Consider the following 22,963-nt stretch of genomic DNA (forward strand, 5'->3'; position numbering starts at 1 on the left):
ATGGGTTTTTCTATAGCAGGTCCACCCTGTTGTGGAGAATCGAAAAGTAGCTTAAGAGTCTAAGTGCTGGTTAAATGTGCATAAAGACAGTACGCTACATGATTGCACTGGGGGAAGAACCAATGAGTCTGATGTTTATGTGCATTGCACTTATGACATGGAGAAACAACTCCAGGAGTTGAAGCATCAGTTAGGAATCCTCATGAGGTGCACATGATGGCTACTGGTGAATGCATGATCTCCCATTACTTCACTGAGTGTCGTCACTGAAAGGGTGATCATTTCTGAAAGAAGAAGCCCCATAGATGGTGCTGTATAATATACTAGGCAGGTTATTGAAGAAATTATTCAGTAGAGTGGAAGACAAATGATGACTCATTTGATACTTGTAAATTATATGAGATTACAGACACCTTATTTATAATGTTATTGACATGAACAAACTGTTGGTACTAGCTGTTATGGAGGTGGAAAATCACACTCAACAGCTACAAGCATGAAACTAAAGCAATATATATACTGTAATTAAGCCACAGCCTACTGATGACCTAATTCTACTTACCTTTATACTACACTAAAATATCTTCAATGCTAAAACAACTATTAAGACTAAAATGCTACTGTTGCCTTTACATAAGGGAACGTTCAAAGTTCTTTTCATGTGTTCTCTCTGTTGCAAGGCATGCAGCCATTTTCCATGTGTTAGATCTTACTTTTCCTTGCCACGTATCTCTGTGACTAGGCAGATATTCAGTTTAGTATGTGTTGTACACGGCACAAATCTTTATCAGCTTTAAGCTTCATTCTGTAAGAGGCCTTGGTGTATTAGAAGAACGTATTCTTGTTCAGTGTATTCAGTCATCTATTCAAGGTTTCTGCCTAACTGCAATTCACCTCATTCAGTTTAGAAAATAAATATAAAGTCCATATAAAGAGGCAGATGCATATTACATGACCACAGAAAACTAAATCTTTTATCAATGTCTAATAACTTCTGCCTCAGATTTCATATTCAATGAGGATAGATCTAACTTAACCCTGTCTTTGTTATTCTTGTTCACTGAATAAAGCACTATCACAATGCAACGATACAATGGACCAATAATCTTATCTGTTACTGTTCCCCAGTGACAAAATGTAAAATGTTAAGGGGTATTTAGGAACGTATGATGCACTTTTGCAATTCTATTTCTAGCAGGACTGTACAGGTGCATTATGAAGGAGTCATACAAATGTTACTGTAGCGTTACAGTGGTAAGAAAGCTCCAACAAGTAGCACTACAGTGTTGTTGCTGAATTATGCCAATGTGACTGTGGCAGGCTTGGGTCATGACTAATGTAAATTAACCATACGTTATGTCCTAGAGTCATACACCAGGATTTAAATAACACAGTTCTAAGATAAGCTCTACCAGTCTATTTTGAAGTAAACCAGTGAGAGGGTGAATGTAGCAGTTTGAGGAATAATGCCAGTTGTCTTTTATTGCCACAACAAATAAATATTGTAAGGCTTTGAGTGTGTGTGTGTGTGTGTGTGTGTGTGTGTGTGTGTGTGTGTGTGTGTGTGTGTGTGTGTGTGTGTGTGTCTATTAGTGTCTGTGCAACAGCACTGCATAGGTTATTAGAGAGAACAGTTAACATAATTGGAACAACTCTAATGTGTTGAATTCAGAAACATGCAAATGCCACTAATAAGCTTTGTTCAATGTGAAACATTCATGTCACTGAATTGTTTGTTGACACCGTAGCACTACTACAGCTCAGATGTGAGGCAGTAGTAGTATACGATGAGACTTTTCCTCAATACCACCCATTATTTTCGACATTGTAAATGTCATATATCAAATATTAAATCTTATTTTACACATATGAAGATACAATTGTTAGATGTTAAATTTTGTAAAATAATCCTGCTATGAGAATCTTATCATTCACATGTATTAGCGTATCCATTTAAAACACAGTAGTCATGAGATAGAAAAGGTATTATGTGAAGAATCTAATTTATTCCACCAAATAATGTGCTAGCCCTAATTTTATGTGAAAACTTTTTTTTTTACTTAGCTTACCTGCAATAATGACTTAACTTTTGTGCTCCTGTTATATTGTATAAGCAAAACAGAACTGTAAATTCTGAAATATTCTGTAAAACAGTCTTCCTAATACTAAAATGAAATGCTATAAAATACTAGCAGAATATGTTCTTTTTAATAAACCCAAATATAGTTGCTGTGTTTTAAATACAATGTCAAAATGTCATGTCTTTTATTAAATTTCCACTTACCAACACATAGCTTATTTTCTTTTTTATATAGCTGCAATTTATCAGATGTATATATGTATAGTACATTTTAAGTAGTCCTACAACCATATCTAAAGAAGCACAAAGGCACGGAAAGCCACGGGTAATCCAACAAACTTTATTCTGAAGCGCTTTTCGTCCTGCTCACTGGCAGGACTTCATCAGATAAAAAATACTATCAAACTACATTGTTAAATACCGGATGGGCATTACAATCAAGTCAAGCATCAATTAGCTGCCTTAAAAAAATATTGTTCTCTGTTACACACCTATATTTGCTGTAATGTGTGTGAAACAGCCACCTTTATAAAAGAATAATGAATCCTGGAAAGTAAAAAAATCAACAACAATAAAAAATCATTACAATAAAATCATTACAATAAAAAACATTACAATAAATTACAATACAATAAATTACCACACTCCTGTATCAACTAAGTACGTAAATGGGTAGGATTAATAATAAATAAGTAAATAAATAAAATTTTACACCTTCAATTTTGATTGCCCCAGTAATAATAATAGTTTCCCTCCTTTTGCTGTTAAAAACATAGATATTAGAAGCTAAGCTGAAACATATTAACAATTATGTGTATATATGTATATATATATTGAGCCATATTTCAATGCGTTAACAAGGTTGTTAGCAACGCAGCTTCATTAACTTCCAACATCTGACCAGTCTACTAAAGACTACTTGTTGCTTTTCAAGGGTACACTGAACATCACCCAAATGATCCCCGCGTAGTGTAGGGCATAAAGGTGACATTCAGGCCTACCATAATCAGAACTTCTTTGCTGCCAGTCTGAATGTATTTTTTACTGTCGGTCTGTTTACCTGCATCCGTTTTCTGCAAGTTGAATGTATTTTTGTTCTCCAGTGACTACCTACACCTGTTTGCTGATTTCGATTGCAGTTGCAGATAAGTGCCCCATTGGGAATTTTGCTTTTTCTTACATTGTTTGTGCTTCTTGGGGTAAATGCCAGTGTGGGAGACAAATTCCCCATAAAGTCCGCCATGATAAGTGTCTTTTTTATCTAGGAGCTTCTCATGACCATCCGTCTTGCTCTATTTGTCAGGTATTCATTCTAAAAACCCTTCCCAGTAGACTTTCTTCCCTTTCCTTGTATCTTGAGAACCAGTGTCTTAAGCTTCTCGCTAAAGATGCAATGGAAATAATCTCCTGCCCCGATGGTCAGCTGTTAGGGAAGAAGAAGTTGAAAAAGGTGTGACTAGAATCTTCTGCTGTTCAGCTTCTTCCAGGTGTTTCTCCAAAGATCGTTAGAAATCCAGAAGCTCACCCAGCTGTGTTGTTGGATTTCTCCATATCGGAGGCTGCTGAGGATCTTGCTGGCAGCATCTCTGTAAAGGCTTTGGAGGTGTCTGTCTCAGACATTCAGGGGGAACCACAGTTGTTTTTTTCCAAGGGGCCTAGGAGAGTTCCTCAGTTTTTGGTTGGGGAAGAAGTTCTTACTACAGTTCTTGACTGCTGTCCTGGGTCAGAGCCTTCTCAGTTTTTTGAAGGGGACATTCTCTTTAAAAAAATAAATAAATTAAACATGTTTCTTCTGCTGCTAGGGATCCACAAAGTGAGTGCAGACCTTCACACAGGGACCATTTACTGCTTTAATGTTCTTAAAGTCTTCTCATGGGGTTTCAGTTCCTGCTCCTCCTTAGCCCTATACTCCCCTTAAAAGACCTAAGGAACATGATTCTTCTGAGGCTGATTCAGATTCGCATAATGAATCCCTGACTTATTCTACTCATATTCCTTCTCCTTTAGACTATGAGACAGAGGAGGAGGAATGTACTCATCCAGATGTTCCTTTTGAGGAAATTTCCTTTGGGGACACACTCTTTAGGATGATGGATTTTTTTAAGTTGGATTGTGCTCAGGTCTCTGATATCTATAAGAGGTACTATGAGTTGCTGATCTTGGAATCCTCTAAACTTGCGGCTATTCCTCCTGTTTTGGCTGGTTTGCTGGATGCTTTTTCCAATGCCTTTCATGTGCCTGATTCTCTTCCCCTGCTCCCAAGAAACCTGGCAGGTTTTATAGGGTGTCTGAGGATTGTTTTTTCCTATATAAATGTACTGCTGCTGACCCCTCTGTTATGTCTGTAGCTTCTGATAAGCCATCTTAATTGCTTCCTTCACCCAATGTGTTGCCTTCTGGCAAGGATAGCAAAGCTATGTAATGGTTGGGTAAAAAGGTTTACACTTCTGCTACCCTAGACTTTAGAGCTATTAGTTACCAGACCCATATGTCTAGATATGTGTTGGGTCTTCTTTCTCAGGCCTGTCAACTTATTTCTGATTTTCCAGACTCCAAGGGTAAAACTTCTGTTCTTTCCTTGCTAGGGACTTCCTCTCAAGTCATTTGTCATTCTATTAAATGTAGTTATGATGCGGCAGATGCCTCTTCTAGGGCTGCTGTTTTTGATTCATTGATGAGGAGGTATTCTTGGCTTAGGATTCAACCTCTACCTGATGATATTAAAGGTAAGTTGATGGATGCTTCTCTGGATTCTTAATGTTTGTTTGGGGTAGCATTGCCACCTATCCGGTATTTTTTTTTGGACTACCCAGAAATCAGAATGTTGGTCCGGTAGTCTGGAAAGCAGTGTACAAACTCAAGTATTCTGTTTACCTGCAGAGACAGAATACTGGAGTTTGTAAAAAGCAACTACATAATAACTTTTCAATTGAAATGCTTGACTAAACTGATGCGTTTAAAAGTGGGACCAGTTAAAACAAGAGAAAAAAAACAAAGGAAGGTGTTCCACTCTGAGATTACATAAGCATTAACATCATAAAATAGGCAGATGAGTGAGTTGGGTGGGTGGGGAAATGGGCGGAGAGAGGCAGAGTTGCAGGAAATGTAAGGGGGGTTGGCTTTGATCCGGTTTTTGCCATATAGAAAGGTAGCAATCATAGTTTGGGAAGCTGCCGCTCATTTGTTTAAGTCCCTTCAGGATAAGGGTAAGACCTTACAGAAGCTTAAACATGTGTTTGTTTCTCCTGTGCCTAAATTTCAGAGAAACTACCCCGCTAAGCCTGCCTTTGTTCGTAGGCAATCCCACTCTTCTACTAAAGGTAGGAAGAGTGGCAAATGGGCTCCTGCTGCTAAGGCTCCTCAGTTTTTTGGGACTTCAAAGCTTTCCTTTCTGGCAGTATGATCCATCTCTTCCCAGTCGCATTCCTCTTTCTCTTCGCCTTTCTCTTTGTCTTCTTGTTTGGCTTCAGATGACTCAGGATTCTTGGGTTTTGTCGAATATTCGTCAAGGGTACTTCATGGTGTGGAAATCCCATCCTCCTTTTATGGGCATTCCTCAGCTTCCTCAGAAACAACTTCCCTTTTTCCTAGAGGTTCATCAAAATCTCTTGACTCAGGGTACTATTCAAGAGGTGCCTGTGTCTCAAAGGGGGAAAGGGTTCTACTCCAGACTGTTTCTAGTTCCCAGAAAAGAGGGCACTTGGAGACCTATTCTAGACCTCCCTCATCTAAACACTTTTCTAAAAGTGCCTTCCTTCCACATGTTGTTCCCTTCAGATTCTGTTGCCTTTCTTAGTACCACAGGCCTGTATGGTGTATCTGGATCTCAAGGGTGCTTATCTCCATATTCCAATCCATCCTCTTTTCAGGAAGTTTTTGCATTTCCCTGTTGCTTCCTGGCATTTTCAGTTTTCTGCTTTGCCCTTCAGCCTTTCTACTGTCTCACGGGTTTTCACCAAATGTCTTGGTTTTGTAATTGCTTTTTGCAGGCTTTGAGGGATCCAAATATTTCCTTACTTAGATGACCTGTTGATTCAGATGTCCTCTCCAGAGACCCTTTTGCAAAATCTTCATTTTGCCATTTCCCTTCTTCAGAGCCTGGGATTCACTATAATTTTCAAAAAGTCTTCTCTGACTCCTTATCAGGATCATATTTTTCTGGGTTGCAGGATTCAGACGGTGCCAGTGCTTGCATCTCTGCCTCCTCCAAATGCCTTAACTCTCATTTCTTTCTTTCAAACTCTTTTTCATCTGGCTCCCAATACTGCTAGAGAGTTTCTGAGAGCTCTGGGTTTTATGCATCCACCATTCTGATGCTCCCTCTGGCCAAAATTCACATGAGAAAGTTTAAGTGGTTTCTGAAGTCAGTGTGGCTCCAACATGCACATCCTCCAGACTTTGTAGTCCCTCTTCTTCCTCGTCTCAGACAGGAATTAAACAGGTGGATTCAGCAGTTGTCTCTAAATCCAGGGATTCCTTTTTATCCCCCTGTTTTCTATCAGGATCTGTTCATAGATGCTTCAGACATTCGATGGGGGATGACATTTGGCTCTCTAAAAGTACGGGATGTGTGGTTGCCTCGTCAGCAGAAAGAATACGTCAGTGTCAAAGAGATAAGAGTTCTTCTTCTGGCTCTTCAGGTCTTTCATCCTCTCTTCTGTCTAGGGCATCTCAAGGTGTTCACAGACAATATCACAGTGATGTGTTATATCGACAAACAGGGAGGAACGAGATCTTATCTTCTTTGCCCATTGGCACTTCTGGTATGGGATCTTGCTGTCAAATATCAAGTGACTCTTCAGGCAGTTTATATCCCTTCCAGTCAGAACATTGTGGCACACACTCTGAACAGGTCCTTAACTCAGTCCCATGAATAGATGCTTTCAGGGATGTGTTTCTGGACTTTATTCACCAGTGGGGTACTCCTCAAGTGGATCTTTTCACCTCCCCTCTGAATAGACAGCTTCCTCTGTTTTGTGCCAGAGTCCCAGGTCCTCTGGTGTGGAAGGTGGACACCGTCTCATTTTCTTGGAAGGGGATGTTTCTTTATGCATTCCATTCCCTTCCCCCTTCCTCTCATCCCAAAGTCCTGTTCAAGATTCAACAGGATGCTCCCAAAATCTTGTTGGTGACTCCCTTTTGGCCACAATAGCACAGATTCCCTCTAATTCTGCATCTAGCCAAGGGCAATCATCACAAGTTACCTCACAGGGTGGATCTAATCACACAAGACAAGGGATCTCTCATCCATCTCCACCTTTCTATGTTTCAACTGACACTGTGGGCGATAAGATTTTGATTTCTCACAAACAACTTTTTTCTGAGTATGTGCTGCATGTCATGCAGGAGGCCAAGAAACCTACTACTAGGAAATCGTACTTATCCAAATGGAAGAAGATTTCTATTTTGTGTCTCTCTCTCATAACCTGGACCTGCTCACTGCGGATGTTCCTTTGGTTCTTTTTTTTTTTTTTGTGAGTTGCAAAATGCTGGTTTGACCTATTCTTCTATTAAGGCCCACTTATCAGCTGTCTCTGTTTGTCTGCCTTTTTCTCCTCCTCTAGATTTGAGGTTAAACAATTTCTTAAAGGCACCCTTAATATTAGATCTCTCAGGAAGCCTGTTCCTCCTCCTTCCTGGGATCTTAATTTTATTTTGGAGAAGTTGACTCAGGCTCCTTTTGAGCCTGCTGCATCAGTTTCCTGGCTACATTGTTCCTGGAAGGCTGTTCTTTTGTTAGCTCTTACTTCTGCCAGATGGGTGTCTGAGTTTCAGGCCCTTACGGCTTGTCCCCCTTTTTTGGTCTTTCATGAGGAAAAGGTGTCCTTGCACATTAATGCTTCTTTTATGCCAAATGTAGTTAATGAGCTCTTACTGAATCTATTAATCTGTCTACTTTTTTCCCCTGTCCACAATCTGGCAGTGAGAGGGTGGTGCATACAATGGACGTGCATAAGCAACTCAAGGTTTATTTGGATAAGACTAAGGCTAGTAGAAAATCTGATCAGTTATTTGTTTCTTTTTGTCCTACATCTTTGGGACTTGCTGTATCCAAACAAACTATTTCTTCTTGGTTTTCTAAGGCTAGAGCCTTCCTTCTTCAGGTAAGGTTCATTCTACTAGAGCTGTGGCTTCTTTGGGTGTGTTTTTCAAGGGCAACAATACTAATTCTGTTCTTGAAGTAGCTAGCTGGACTTCTGCACGTACTTTTACCAAGCACTACAAGTTGGATTATATCTCTAGAGCTTGGGCTGGTTTTGCAAGTGCTGTTCTTCATGGCTTTTTAAGGGGCTCTTCTGCACCTTTCCCCTCCCAAGTTTCCTTTTGAGCTTTGGCACTCTTCTATATGTTAAGAATACTGTAGCAGTGAATGTAAGGACATAGTACAGTTGTGTAAATTCTTACCATAACGGTTATGTCCTTGCCTTCACTGCTGCATTCTCGCTCCCTCCATCAATCCCCCTAGGCTTTTGCTTTCCTGAATGTACAGGTCACCTCTTGAGTTTCTTGAACTGTGCTCCTACTGGACCATTCAGTTCTGATTGTGGTAGGCCTGAACATCACCTTTATGCCCTGCGCAATGCAAGAAGGGTTTGGGTGATATTCAGCATACCTTTTAAAATCAACAAGTAGTCTTTGGTAGACTGGCCAGACATTCGGGCTTCCACAGCAGGGAATCCCATCTGTTACGAATACTTCTCAGTGAAGGCAAGGACATCTCCCATTATAGTAAGATTTTACACAAGTGCACTTTCCTGAGGAACTAGGTCTCATAATAATATTTATACTCATAAACAGATCTAATCTCACGAAAATACTAATGCATGCCTAAATCATAGCAGTTAAAAGAATATCAAGTCTTTCAGTAATACATTCACGTCCATTTTTACTCATTTGCAGTCGTGTATCCTTTGAACACTCTAATTCCCCTTTCATTTTCATTAACTAGTAACAGGTATCTTCCTAGTCAGATATTTAATTTAACATTTGTTATACTTAGCACAAATCTTGTGTCAACTTTCAGATGCATTCTTTATAATTTCTTGTCATAGCAAAATGCAGTGTTCTACAAAATGTTCAGATACATATTCAATAACTCTGCCTAACTTCAATTCATCCCTTTCAGTTTAGAAAGTACACATAAAATCAGTTTAAACAGGTAGATAACTCTGTAAATAACCAAAGAAAAAGCAATGTTTATCGACGACTAATATAGAGGACTGGGGTGTGGGCTACATGTTTAAGGTGTTGGCAGGTAAAAATAGCTTAATGGTTTCTACTAATGTAGCAAGTATTCCAACAGTCTTCCATACTGCTCTGTCACCTCCCATGCTTTTACGTCATCTGGTTTTGCTACCTCCAGGTCCCTTCCTCATTTGCTTTTGCTAATCTTTCTCCTCTCCATAGTTATTTTCTGAATTTTTGTTTCACAGATGTTAAGCTTTTATACCTTAGCTCATTAGCCCAACCTCACTAATTTTCTTTTCATTCTTATTAAACCTTCTTGTATATCAGCAATCACATAACTTTTGCTACCAGCAAAATACCTATCAACCTGTTCTAAAACACCCTCCCCCCAAATAAATTCAAGGACACCAGCCTACCATTATGTATCTTACAAAGATGTAAATTTGTAGGGTGATAAGTTTGCCTGGTCTGTGCAGCTAACATCCTTGCAGTAACCATTTCCTGTTGCTACCTTCCTCATCAGACATATCATGTCTCTTGGGTTAATTTATTTTGGATTCCTCTTTCCATTGCGGCACTCAGTTCCACATATGCACCACCTCATCTATAAAATAATATTTCCTTAAATAAAAATAAAACTAGTTTAAAGTTAGTGACCTTTTTTATACTATCGCCTTCATCCTGAGATTTATTCCTTTACAGACTATTTTATTATTGTATTATGTCCCCCTATTCCTCCTATTTCTGGTTCATTTATGTCAGCCTTCCCAGACTTTCTGTATAACTTATCCCTTCCTCCTCCTTAATGCCCTCATTGCCTTTTTCTGAAATGTATCTTAGAAGTGTGGTACAAAATTGGCAGCTGTCCCAGGCACAAGCAATTAGTGGATACAATCACCAGGTGCCAGTGGGATGCTAGTGCAGTACTGGAATTTATTTAGGAAGATGCAAGGATAAATTAATGAACGGTTATATTACATTCACAGTTGTAATTAGCTCAGTGTCTGCTAGTAACCAAAGCAAGGTGTTTGTTACAGCTTGCTACAGTTACAGAAGACCAGGCCTTCATTTCTAGGAAGACTATTTTTGTTGTTGATGCTAAGGGCAGCACCAGTCTGTAGAAGTGCTTAGGGTACCATATGGCGCACACATGCACGCATACTCACACACACACACATATATATATATATATATATATATATATATATATATATATGTCCACAAATAAAATACCCTAGGGAAGCCAAGAATAAATGGATGACCAGGTAGGCTGCCTTAATAAAGGTACGGTGGGATGTCGGTGAAGAAGCTGGGCTACCGGTAAAGCCTTGAGAAAGGCTGTGCTGCAGTGCTTGTGGTTGAAGGCTGAGTAAAGCCTTTAGAAAGGCTTCGTATACAGGTCATAGTTCCGGCTGGTCAGGTCGCCTGCTGAGAGGAACCGCTAGTGTGACAGCTAGAAATCAAAGATGAAACACACAGAAAAAACAGGCGAAACAATGTAAATGTAACTCGGCTAAGGAGCTCTGCTCGCCGTGGTGGCAAAAAAATCAATGTAGTCGAAGTTCAGATTCTAGAAGGTCGTACTTTATTGAAGTAAAAAGTACCAGCAGTACAATCACCATCATATATATATATATATATATATATATATATATATATATATATATATATATATAAATATAGATATAGATATAGCTATAGATGTGTGTGTGTGTGTGTGTGTGTGTGTGTGTGTGTGTGTGTGTGTGTGTGTGTGTGTGTATGTATAGACACATAAGACTTTTTTTTGTCTTCCAGAAACTTCCAGTCACTGACCTCAGAAGCGGTATTGCCCATCTCCCATAATGCTTATTTATTCCCTCTTCCATTCTTCTACAAATGCAATGCACTTTTTAGAGTAAAAATAAAAAAAATAAATAAAATAAACAAGTTATAACATATTTAGCAATCCATGTGGATCTGCACTAAGTGCCAGGTATGAAACTAAATTTAAAATTAAACTATAAACTAAAGCTGAGGGAAAAAATCAAAAGCTAGAAGCTCATGACTGAATCAATGAGAAATATTCAGTTGTTCAACAGATTTTTTTAACAATGACACAGTGACCAATATATAAATGAAGGGGCAATGGTGAAAGCATGATGTTTAACGATAGCAAAAATAACTGATAACCCCCTTTATTAAACACAGAAAAATTCCATCTAATGCCAGCTGGGAAAAGGGTATTAACTAAAATATGAAGAAGGATACAAGGAAAGAAAGTGAAACTGATCTTTTTATAGATTAATAGTATGAGCACAGATACGGGTGGCAAGAACAGGGCTAATTTTAATTTACACCAACATAAACAGCTGAAGAAACAAGGGGGAACTATGAGGAAAAATTAAGAGAAATGTTGATACTGGGTTATTAACAGAAGTCTTTTAGATACTAATTTCTGGAGAATCGATCGAAAAATGTGGAAAATATGCTGTATTAAGGAAGTCTGGTGAAAAATAAACTCCAATGCTATGATAATGTTTAAGCCTCTGATAATATATAAGCCTCTTGTAGCTATAACTTTAGATTTAAATAAACTTTCTCATTTCTGTTTAAGTACTTTAAATTCAAAGCAAATGATCCTTCAGGCTGGAAGAACTCTGTAAATGGAACAATTATCATATATAAAAACAAGTATTTTGTTTATTTTATTCATGTAAAATATGTTATATCTTGAAATTATCTTTGGCTATGATAACCTTGTTATACTTCCATAATATTTTACATGCCATTCAAAACAATCTTGTACTGTTTTAGTGCAAAATGCAAAACTCCAATAAATTCTCCTTACACAGGTAAAACATTAAAAAGAAAGCAATGTTGCAAACTATGTTATCTTAACTGAAAGTTCCATTCATTTCCTAGTTTTCTTCATAGGGAGCTGTATGTTGCCATCTGAAGTATTAAAGTTGGGGTCATGCTGTTTGTTGAGTAGAGTTTTGACAAAACAGGAATAGTCCAGTTTTTTTATTAAGCCCTGTGCTATGTCAAAAACTGTTTAACAGAGCAAAACTATGTAACAGTAGTGATAACGATGTTTCCCCTTATTCCAAATTGTATGCACTCTCAAGAGTTGGTATATTTAGAGATGAAGGGAAGATGGGATGCTGAAGAGCTTGCCCCTTGACAAATGTTGTTTTTGAAATTTATTTCAGTCAGTGATGTGCATTGTCGATTAATTTTCCAACAGAGTTAGTTCTGATGAAAGCTGATGCATTATTCAGCCACCAGTTTGCTAAATTATTGTATTAGTAGTACACCTGAATAATAATTATACTACAAATTAGTTTACCTGAGGAAAAAAATCCTTTAAAACCATCATAATCATTTCAGACTGAAATATATTGATGAGTTATCCCAGATTTATAATAAGGAGGGAGTAGAAATGGACATCAGACAGTTGGAGGAAGGAGAACCAAATGGAAGCACTATCAAGCATTTGTTTCTCTCGTTAGCTGAGATACATACAGTTTCATCTATTTTTAGAGAATGACAGAGAGAAGGTGGAAGAAGCTAAAGAGGACAGTCCTAAACTTGGACACAGATGACCCCTTCCTGTGCAGTTTATAGGTTCATAGGTTCATAGGTTGGTACTAGGCTATTGGCCCTAGGGCCTATACAAGCCTAGCCATAACAATTCCCTGGCTATTTCTTTCCACACTATTTACTTCCCTGGACCCCTGTCTAGCAGGGCGACTGATGTGATCCCCGGGGTGAATTTCCTTTCTCCCATCCAATCGTCAAGGTTCCTTTTGAAGAGGGCCAAAGAGGCACTCTGCTTGACATGTATGGGCAGTCTATTCCAGAGTCTGGGGAGTCTCTGGGTCAAGAACATATCCCTCCAGCATGTTTCGTTTATTGTGATGACAAGGTTTAGATCCCTGGAGCGTGTGTCCCTGAGGGATTGGGATTTCTTTAAGTGTAGCATGTCTAACAGCTCTGGGTTTGACATGGCCTTGTATGTTAAGCAGAGATCGCCTCTGAGTAGACGATATGCGACAGAGTATAGCTGGAGTTTTTTAAGGTGGTCAGTATAGGGCATCTGCTTTAGGCCTGTGATTCTTTTAGTGAGGTATTTCTGCGGCCTTTCCAGTTGTTGCAGATGTCATGAGAGGTACATACCAAATAGGGCGTTGTATTCTGTAATGGGTCTAATGAGGGATGAGTACAGTAGGACAATGACCTCCTTTTTCTTGGATGAAAAGCCTTTAGTGATGAGATGTGCCACATAGAAGGATTTCCTGACTGTTGTGGTGATGTGGTTATCGAAGGTGAGACCACTATCCGCCTGTGTCCCTAGGTCTCTTATCACACTTTTGGTGTTTAGTGTACTGCTACCCATGTGGTAATTCATGGGTACATGTTTTTTCCCAAAGGGGATAACTATATATTTCTTGGTATTGAGCTTGAGCCCATGGCTCAGGCACCAAGCATCTGTTTCTGTAAGGCCCTTTTGTAGAATATCCACATCATTTGAGGATTCAATAATGGCTCCCAGTTTGCAGTCATCTGCGAATTTTGTTAGCCAGAGTCCCTTAGTGTTGGCCTGTACTTCAAAGAAGTAGATGCCAAACAAGAGCTGTCCCAGGACTGAACCCTGAGCTACTCCACTTGTCACTTGTCTGGAGCTGGATTTGGAGTCGGCTACTTTTACAGTGTGGATTCTGTCAGTAAGCCAGTTGGCAACCCATCGAGTGATGTAGGGATTAATGCCCAGCTTAATAAGTCTATCTATGATTCCAGAGTGGGGGGTGGTGTCAAAGGCCTTGCCAAGGTCCTGAGAGGCTGTGTGGACCGCTTTACTCTCGTCCACGGCTCTGGAGACTGATTCGAAGAAGTCAATCAGGTTCAGGAGACAAGATTGGCCCTTCATGAACCCAAACTGGGTGGGGTCCAGTGTTTGAAGGTTAAAAATGTCTTTGTTTATAAGTTCCATGATAATACATTCCATGGCCTTGCAGATCAGGCTTGTCAGACTGATGGGGCAGTAGTACCCGGGATCCAAGGTGGATCCCCCCTTGTGGAGTGGGATAACTGTAGCTGTGCACCACTCAGTAGGCACAAAGCCTGAGGTGAGGCTATGATTAACCATGACACTTAGGTGAGGTGCCAGTTAATTTTGTAGTTCATGTAATACACAGCCCGGGATGTCATCTGGTCCCATGGATGCTGTATTCTTAGCTTTGGAGAGTGTGTTTTTTACCTGTGTGGCCATTATTACTGGAATTTGGCAATCTTCCAGTATTGAGATGGCCTTTTAGGGGATGAGAGGGGGGTGAAGTTGGCCCTGAATTGATCTGCCAGGATATTGGCAATATCCTTGGGATCAGTATATTTAATGCCATTGTGTTGTAGCTCAGAGCAGATCTGAGCATTGCCATTTAGATTCTTGACATAGTTATAGAATGCTTTGTGGTTGTCTTTGGAATCTTTGGCAATTTAATTTCATAACTAGCTTTGGAGGATTTTATGAGGGATCTCAGGTTCTTACTGAGGCTGGTAAGGGAGTTTTTTGCATCCTGGGATTTTTCTCTTTTCTGCAGCAGTTTCTTACTTTTGTTGTAAAATTTATTTATGGCAGAGGGCCGCCAGACTGACTTCCTTTTTTTGGAGGGGAACATCTTGGTTCTATTTGGGAATGGCACGATTCATGCATGAGTGGATGTGCTCATACAGTGCCTTAGTGTAGGATTCAGCAGTCAAACTTTCAGTTCCCGTCTGCATGGGTGTCATGAAGTTTGTCACTTCTGACTTGAGTAGCATGAAGTTGGCTTTGGAGAAGTTTTTTTATGGAGGTTTCCTTACTGGGGATTGGGGGTGGGATCTGCTTTTCTAGGAATGGGGCCCACAGAACTAATCATAGTATTAGACAATTACTATCTCTGCCCTTTTGAGTTCAGATTGATGTGTCTGGTGCATTGCACTCTAGCAGTCTTGTACCTAAAAGATATTTCGGGACTTCACATTTCTGTAATATGCTTATGAGTCATCACCAGGATAATATAAAAGAAACAATGCTTCTCAGCTTGACAAGCTGTCATTCTGTAATTGCCCACTTCTACAAGTGGGGGTGTGAGGTGAAAGTGCACATCCCAAACATGATGACATGCGTCTTTCCTATCTTCTCAAAAAAGGGGTTAAAGAAGTATATTCATAAATAGAAATTTGCTTTCAGGAAAAAAAACTTTCACTTGGCATCTCCAGCAGCTAGGACTAGCTACCAGCAACATGTGCATAAGTCTTTGGGAGTATATAAGGCCTTGTACAGCATCTTCCAAGTAAACATCTGTCAGTGGTGACAGGAAGTTACCATACTAGATATGTGTTTTCTATACCATAGCCAGTCCTATATTCTTCAACATCAGCTAGCAATCTCAACAATTCTCCATAAAGGTGTAGACGTACCTGCAGAGGATGGAATGGATTTCCTAAAAGGGAAGAAGAGGAGTGACTATTCCATGGAAGAGACAGGGGATTTTTCTTAGTGTTCATAAATCCATTATGTCTTTGGATAGCACAGCTGTAGCTGTGGAAGGTAAATGGGGAGGTAAGTTGTATATACTGGTTAATCTCAGTCTGAGGTCTAGTTTGAGTGCAGTGAAGACACATCAGTTATTTATTGCTTTGCTAGATTTTATGAATGCATTTTTTATTTTATGATGGAATATCTATCAGAAGCATAGATTTCATTTAGGCGATTGCAGTCATCAATTAGCTAAAATATTTAAAAAAACATTCAAGACTGATGGCTGTGCATAATGTTAGTGCTATACCCCATATGAGTCCTCAATATTTTAGGCATTTTCAGCTTATCATAGTTTTTTTCATCTATAGACAGGCTGGACATGTCTGTTTATATTTTGGAAAACATTTTTTAATGTTTTTGTCTCTTGCTAGCCTGGTCATCATGTCTTTTCTTAAGTCAAATAGCTCATTTGTTCTTCCACTAGCCTGACATAGCTATATTACCAGATGTGGCGAGAGATGAACAGAGGTGATCTGTCATCCATGGGTGATGGGTGAAAGAAAGAAATGTATAGGATTATTGTGATCTATGTATATGTTACAATGAAGGAAAGAGAAATAAATAAAAATAAAATAAAAAATCTTAACTATGTAGAAATTAATCTAGAAATAATATTAATGGGAGATTTCAACTGGGATTCAAGAAAAAGAAGAAAAGTAGAAAGTGATGTGTTAGAGTTAGGGTATTCTCAGTACATTCACTATAGTACATTTAGGTAAAATATGGCCTGAAATATGGAGTCAGACATGTATGCATTCAGTTTCAGAGAAAGACAGTTTATTCGAAAGGAAAGATAAGCATAAAATGTGCAGAAAATACAGAAATACAGAATGTTCTTTCTCAAGGGAAAAATACAATCTTGCCAGCTGCAGAATGTTCCTTAATGGAATGTTAAATAAGCTACATGAAAGACAAGGACAGAGAACCAAGGCTAAGAAGGCGTGTAAAGCATTACAGGGTTTTGTTATTATTAAAATATACTTCAGATATAGTTAGGGAAGTCAGTCAGTTAGTTCGATCTGACATACAGATGACATACAGAAAAGATTAAAAATCTAGCATTTCAGAAAGGAAGCTACAATACAGGCACTCGAACCTGAGTACAGAAGACAGGTCAAATAAAGACTGTTTCAGTTTAGATCATTCAGAATATTATTTACATGGGAGAAACAAGTGGTATCTGCATATTTGGGTAAAATAGTAAAGGAGGATATTGATATAATAAGGGGAATGAAAAATGTAAAAGGAGAGGTAAAAAGAACACAAGATCAAATTATGAGTATCATAGTACTGCATGTAGAAAATATGTATGAGTAAAAAGAAAGAAAATTATAGAGAATGGAAAGTAAAAAAAACCTGGAACAAGTTAGAGAAGCTTTTGAAAAAAAATACTATTAGTCATTTGGATAAAGTACTTAGTAAAGTAACTGTTTATTCAGTATCAGGCCCAAATGGTGTAGGGTATGGAATGTGCAAGAAATTAGTGGCTTGGGTATTTTGTAAAGGTACTGAATTAATGGCTGAATGAAGGATTAGGTAGTGGTGTATTAAAATTTATATGGAAAAAAGATGAGAAGAATGAAATAAAAAATTGGAGACTTATTACACTAAATAACATAGAGTATAACATTTTATGCAAATCATGTTGAGGAGAATGAATGGAAGGATAAAGGATATTATGGAAGAAAGTATACATATATGGCATAAAAGGGAAGGGATGTCAAGAATTGTTACTGGTTGTAACAGAAACTGCAGATGATATTATAAGTAAAAAAGAGGATGTGAAACTTATGGCAGGTGATATCAGCAAGGCATTTGATACCATAGGATATGATGCTTTGTGGGATGTCATGGATAAGTATAGAACAGGTAATAGAATTAAGAGAGTGTGCATGTCAGCACATCAAAATAATAAAGTTAGAGTGTTAGTGAATGGATGGCTGAGTAAAGAAATGTGCATGAAGTGTGGTATATGACAAGGATGTCCCATGAGTATAATATTGTTTGCACTTGTATTGAACGCAATAGTTAAATATCTTATAAAATGAAAGATGTGATGCAAAAAGAGGTGGTGACTCCAGTAGTTTTGACATACAGGGATAATATAGTTGTAGATGAAAGAAGTTTTGGTTTGTCTAAATGGGTATTTCAAGGAAATGGGAATGACCTTAATTAAAGGTATAAGTAAGGGTTTGGATTATGTGGTGAAAATTGGGGGTTGTATTTTCAGTGAATGAAGTGTCTTTGCTAGGGGTAAAATTTGGGAAAATTATGTAGTTATGATGAAATGGGGGTGTTGATAAAAAAAATGAAATAAATAGGTCTTCTGTGGAAGACATATAGAGGTTTATCTGGTGAATTATGTATTAAAGAGAAAAAATAGCATATATGTCAAATGTTTATATGATCCCACAAAAATATGAAAAGGAAATTGTGTAGCTGGTGTTTTCTTTTATATGGGGTTTGGTTCAAGATTAATACAGTAAAAACAGTTGTGTTGTATATGAGTGAAGATGAAGGAGGATTGGGGTTATTCAATCTAGTTGTTTATTTTGCTTCTTTAAACTTATACAGAATATTAAAGTGGATGAAAGAAGAGAATGAGAAATTAACAGTGAAAATGTTTAAACATAAGTACAAAAAGTTCTAGGAGATTATGAGAATAAGAAAAAGAGAAAAAAATATGAATATGTAAATGAAGAAATTAAAAATGATCGAAAACCACTAATGTAAAATAGAAAATTGATGATATAGAGAAAGATAGAAGGGTGTGTTATAGTAATTTGATGAAACAATACTATTATGTAAACCCATGGGAACATTTACCAGAAGAAGTGATTAAAGCCATTAAAGTAAAAAAAGTGGTGTACCAAGATTGCAAAGTGTCAGGATTTCCTATGGAGACTGGTAATAAACAAGTTACCAGTAAAGGGAGATGTGCCATACAAAATTAAAGTTGAAAGAGTAAAACACAACAGAATGTTTTTTTTTTTTGAAATGTAAAAGAATTGTGGAACTCTGGAAAAGGTTGTTTGAAGAATTTTTTAGAGAATATTAATGACATTAACAATATAGATATGAATGTGATTATGTATGGCAATTATAAGAACAAGAAGAAAGAATATTATTTTATGTAATATGGGTTATTTGAAATGAAAGACTGAATGAAATTTTGTTTAATGGAAAATAGATTTTGGCAGATATATTATGAATAATTAGATTGTTGTTGTGGAAGAAGGAGCGGGGATTAATTATGGAAGAATAACAATGAAGATGTTATAAGAAAATGATAAAAAGTAAAAAAAAAGAAAATAAGAAAATGATAAAAAGTAAAAAAAAAGAAATGTGTATATATGCCTGTAAATATGTACATTCTGTAAATATGTAAATAATGTGTTTTTTACCGTTGTGTTAAAATCAAGGGCTCTTACTAGGTGCTGTGGGATCTTTCACATCCACCTGAGCTACCACCAACTCAATCAGAAGGGGCCTTGGTTTAACATCTCATTTGAAAGACAGAACCCTCAGGAGTATAGCACCCCTTTATGCTGCACTGCAGTGTCAGCAATTGATCAACCTGGTGGGAAAGGGGAGTGTGCTACCTTTTTCACCATTGACACTGCTTTTCAATCACAGGAGCCATAAGATGCTTAGCCATATATGCCTTTAATTAGCATACTTTAAAGTTCTTGCTACATTTTACAAACATTAAATAGCACTCACCTTTCAAATCAAGCAAGGCCATCCATTATAATTCTGGTGTAAATCTGTATTTACTCATCTGATTGACTTGTATTGATAATTTATTGGCTTGGCTAAGAATTCATTAAGTTAGGAACACATCCTTCCAGTGAATAATGTTTATTTGTTGGTGTAGATTTAGGCCCTTAGTGTGGGTGTTTGTAGAGCCACTGGTTTTGCACAGAACTTCAGAGCAATAATCTGACATAGGTTTTCCTGTGATGAGTGTGGAAAGTTTTATATAGTGAAATAGGTTTTGAATCTTAGAAATTCATACATGCTCACTCGTACAGGAAACAGCTGAAGTAAGACCACAGTTACTATAATATTTCAGAGTTATTTTTTAACTAGGAAGGCCTGGGTAGACTGTGAAGCATTTTTTTAAAAACTAAAGTATATTCTTGCTCTTTCAAAGGAAAAACGTTTCACTTCTATTTAACACAGACTTTTAAGCATTTAGGGATACCTGCAGGTATAGGTCCGTCAACTGAAACCTCCTGTAATATGTTAAGTACCTTTGGTAATAAACATGTTCACTCACTGAATCTGGGTGAAGGTAGATTTTGTAGGTAAACCATGACTGATGACAACTTACAAGACAGAGGTCATACTCAATTTTCAGTTACTCCAGTGATCTATTTAGGTTTACATCTGTAATTCTACAAATAGACTTTATCTCCAGTGCAAAGCTTTTCTTCTCAGTGATTTTGTTAAACATCTGCTTCTGTATCTAAATTTTCAGTTGGATTGTTGCTTTCAAACCTGGTAGATGCATTTCTAACATGGAGAACAGTCATAATCTCTGGCAGAGAAAAATGGAGATCTGTCAACGGGTCTATATTATTTTGCCGAAATCGCATTGCACAGAACACCTAATCATCGACCCTCATACAGCAAACTTCATTTCAGTGATTCACTGAATTTACTGAGGCAAGGAAATACTTGACCTACAGCAGAACTTTTCCCTTTTCTCCACTGTAGTGCGATCTCAGAGTTGGTACATATAGTTGGGGGTGGGGGGTGGGGTGAAGCCCCCACTTGGGTGGCTTCGATTTGCTTAGCTGTCAGGCCATTGTGCTGTAGGACAAGTATTTCCTTGCCTTCGTTACATTCAGTGAATTGCTGAAATGAGTTTAGTTGTATTAGGGTTAATGATTAGGTGTTTGCTGCAATGCGATTTTGGCAAAGTAATATAGACCCGGAGTCAGGTCAACTGTGGAGTAATTCTGCAGCTAAATAAGAACCATGAAAGGTTTGATCCACAGTCTCACCTTTCAATTTCTTCATCTAACCTTCAAAATCTGTATAGCCCATTCTGCTAGGATATTATGTGAAGTATGAAATTCCATTCCCCTTCAAAGAATTTGCTGATTTTACACTAATGAATCAGAAGTCATCATCAGATATATTTATACACAGACACACACACACACACACACACACACACACACACACACACACACACACACACACACACACACACACACACACACACACACATGCACACATATATTGTCTTAGCTTTTCTGTGGTTGTATGAGAGCTAAGTTCATAGGATACATATTCACTGACTTTAAATAACCATGTATACAAACGAAGGATATGTTTTATAGCATTTTATTGAATTTTTATATACAGGAAGAAAGACACTAACAGAATAAAACAAAAAAATATTTACACAAGTGTCTGCATCAGTTCTACTATATACATTACTAAGATTCATTAAACAGCCAAACAATATAAACTGATCATAGAACATATATTAATATTCCTCTATTAATAAGTTCACTGTTATCAAGTAGTTGCATACTTGTGGCTATTTTCTTTGTTTTCATCTTATTATTAAACATTTCAATAACAGTATTTATAAATTCTCTAAATGAAGGTGTAGCCTCATTTTTTTCAGTTCTTTGTAGTAATTTTCCTGGCTATTGTTAACAAACTCCAGACAAGTGTAAATTGAGACTTGTGTACATATCTAGGGACTGGAGCATTAAACAAAAGCAAATATTTAGTTAATATAAATTTACCAGACCACAGTGCTTGGTAATGTCATTTGTGGAATGGATTTATTTTCATTAAACAAAGTAAGATGTGATCTAGGCATATGCTAAAATATATAGCCATACATGTATTTTTGAACCCTCTGGTTTCTTTCATTTTGGCTAATACTTCCTTGTCCAGTTTTTAATATTTATTTTCTCAGCAGATGTTAGTGTATAAGACATAAACCAATGTTGAATGAAGCACAGATATTGTGTCATTATGTGGAACCTTGCAAGAGATTATTTGAATAATGAAGCACATCTTCAGAATGTAACAAAATGTTTGATTTTTCAAATGTTATTTCTCATTCTTTTTCCATTGTTCACAATACGTCCATGCATAATAAATGATGTAAAGGTTTTAAAAGCGATGCCACATTCTATAAGAACATGTTATTTATTTATTTTACATTTGTTGACCGGGAGTGTTGACTGAGCTGAAGCCCTTTTTCAGCGGAGGCCTGGGGAGAAAAGCTCCAGAACATACAAAAATTACTATAGTGTTATTCAGTCAGTTGCAAATCAACATACAGTAGTTGCCAGTATTATACAACACTATAAACAAAAACATGCTAACAATTAAAGCATAAGAAGCACAAATGTTGTAGTTTAAAAAAGTTAGCTAATATAAAGTTTAATAAGCAGATTAAAGGAAAAGTTTTAAGAGTTATATAGAAGGAATGAGAATGCAATAGTTAAGCAGGACTAAATTGGTTGGTTATAGTCAGAGAGGGTGCAAGCAGTGGCAGGTCCAGTGTTTTTTAAAATAGCTTAAATTGTTTGGGGTGTGTGAGGTTCTTTATTTCTAGTGGGAGTTTGTTCCATACAATAGAGGGGTGATAGCTGTAAAGGTTGCACCCTATCTTTGATTTAGGTTTGTAAACAGTTAATAGGTCTTGGTTTGCACTTCGGAGATGTCTGACAGGGGAATAGAGGGAGATGAGGGATGATAGTGCTGGGCAGAAATCAGGCTGCTATAGAATGGTGTGTATGATTTGGAGCTGAGATTGGAGAAAGAGGTTAGTTCGAGCCAGCTCAGGTATTTTAGGGAGAGACAGTGGTGGGATTTATATGTTTGTTGAGCTGCAAATCTAGCTACCTTGTGATAGGTCGATTCTAGTTTGGTGAGTAGGGAGGAGTTCAGATTAGTGAGTATTTGGGAACAGTAAGTTAAGCAAGGTCGAAGGTAGGCATGAGAAAGAGTAACCCTAGCTTCAGGGGTGAGGAATTTGTTATTCCTGTACAGAAGTCCTAGTTTTTGATGGGTTTTTCTGATGCAATTGTTAATGTGTATATCAAATTTTAGTTGATCATCAATGGTAATGCCAAGTACTTTTGTGCTAG

The sequence above is a fragment of the Protopterus annectens genome, chromosome 7.part0, assembly GCF_019279795.1.
Source record: "Protopterus annectens isolate FY-2018-M chromosome 7.part0, PAN1.0, whole genome shotgun sequence".
NCBI classification, from domain to species: Eukaryota; Metazoa; Chordata; order Ceratodontiformes; family Protopteridae; genus Protopterus; species Protopterus annectens.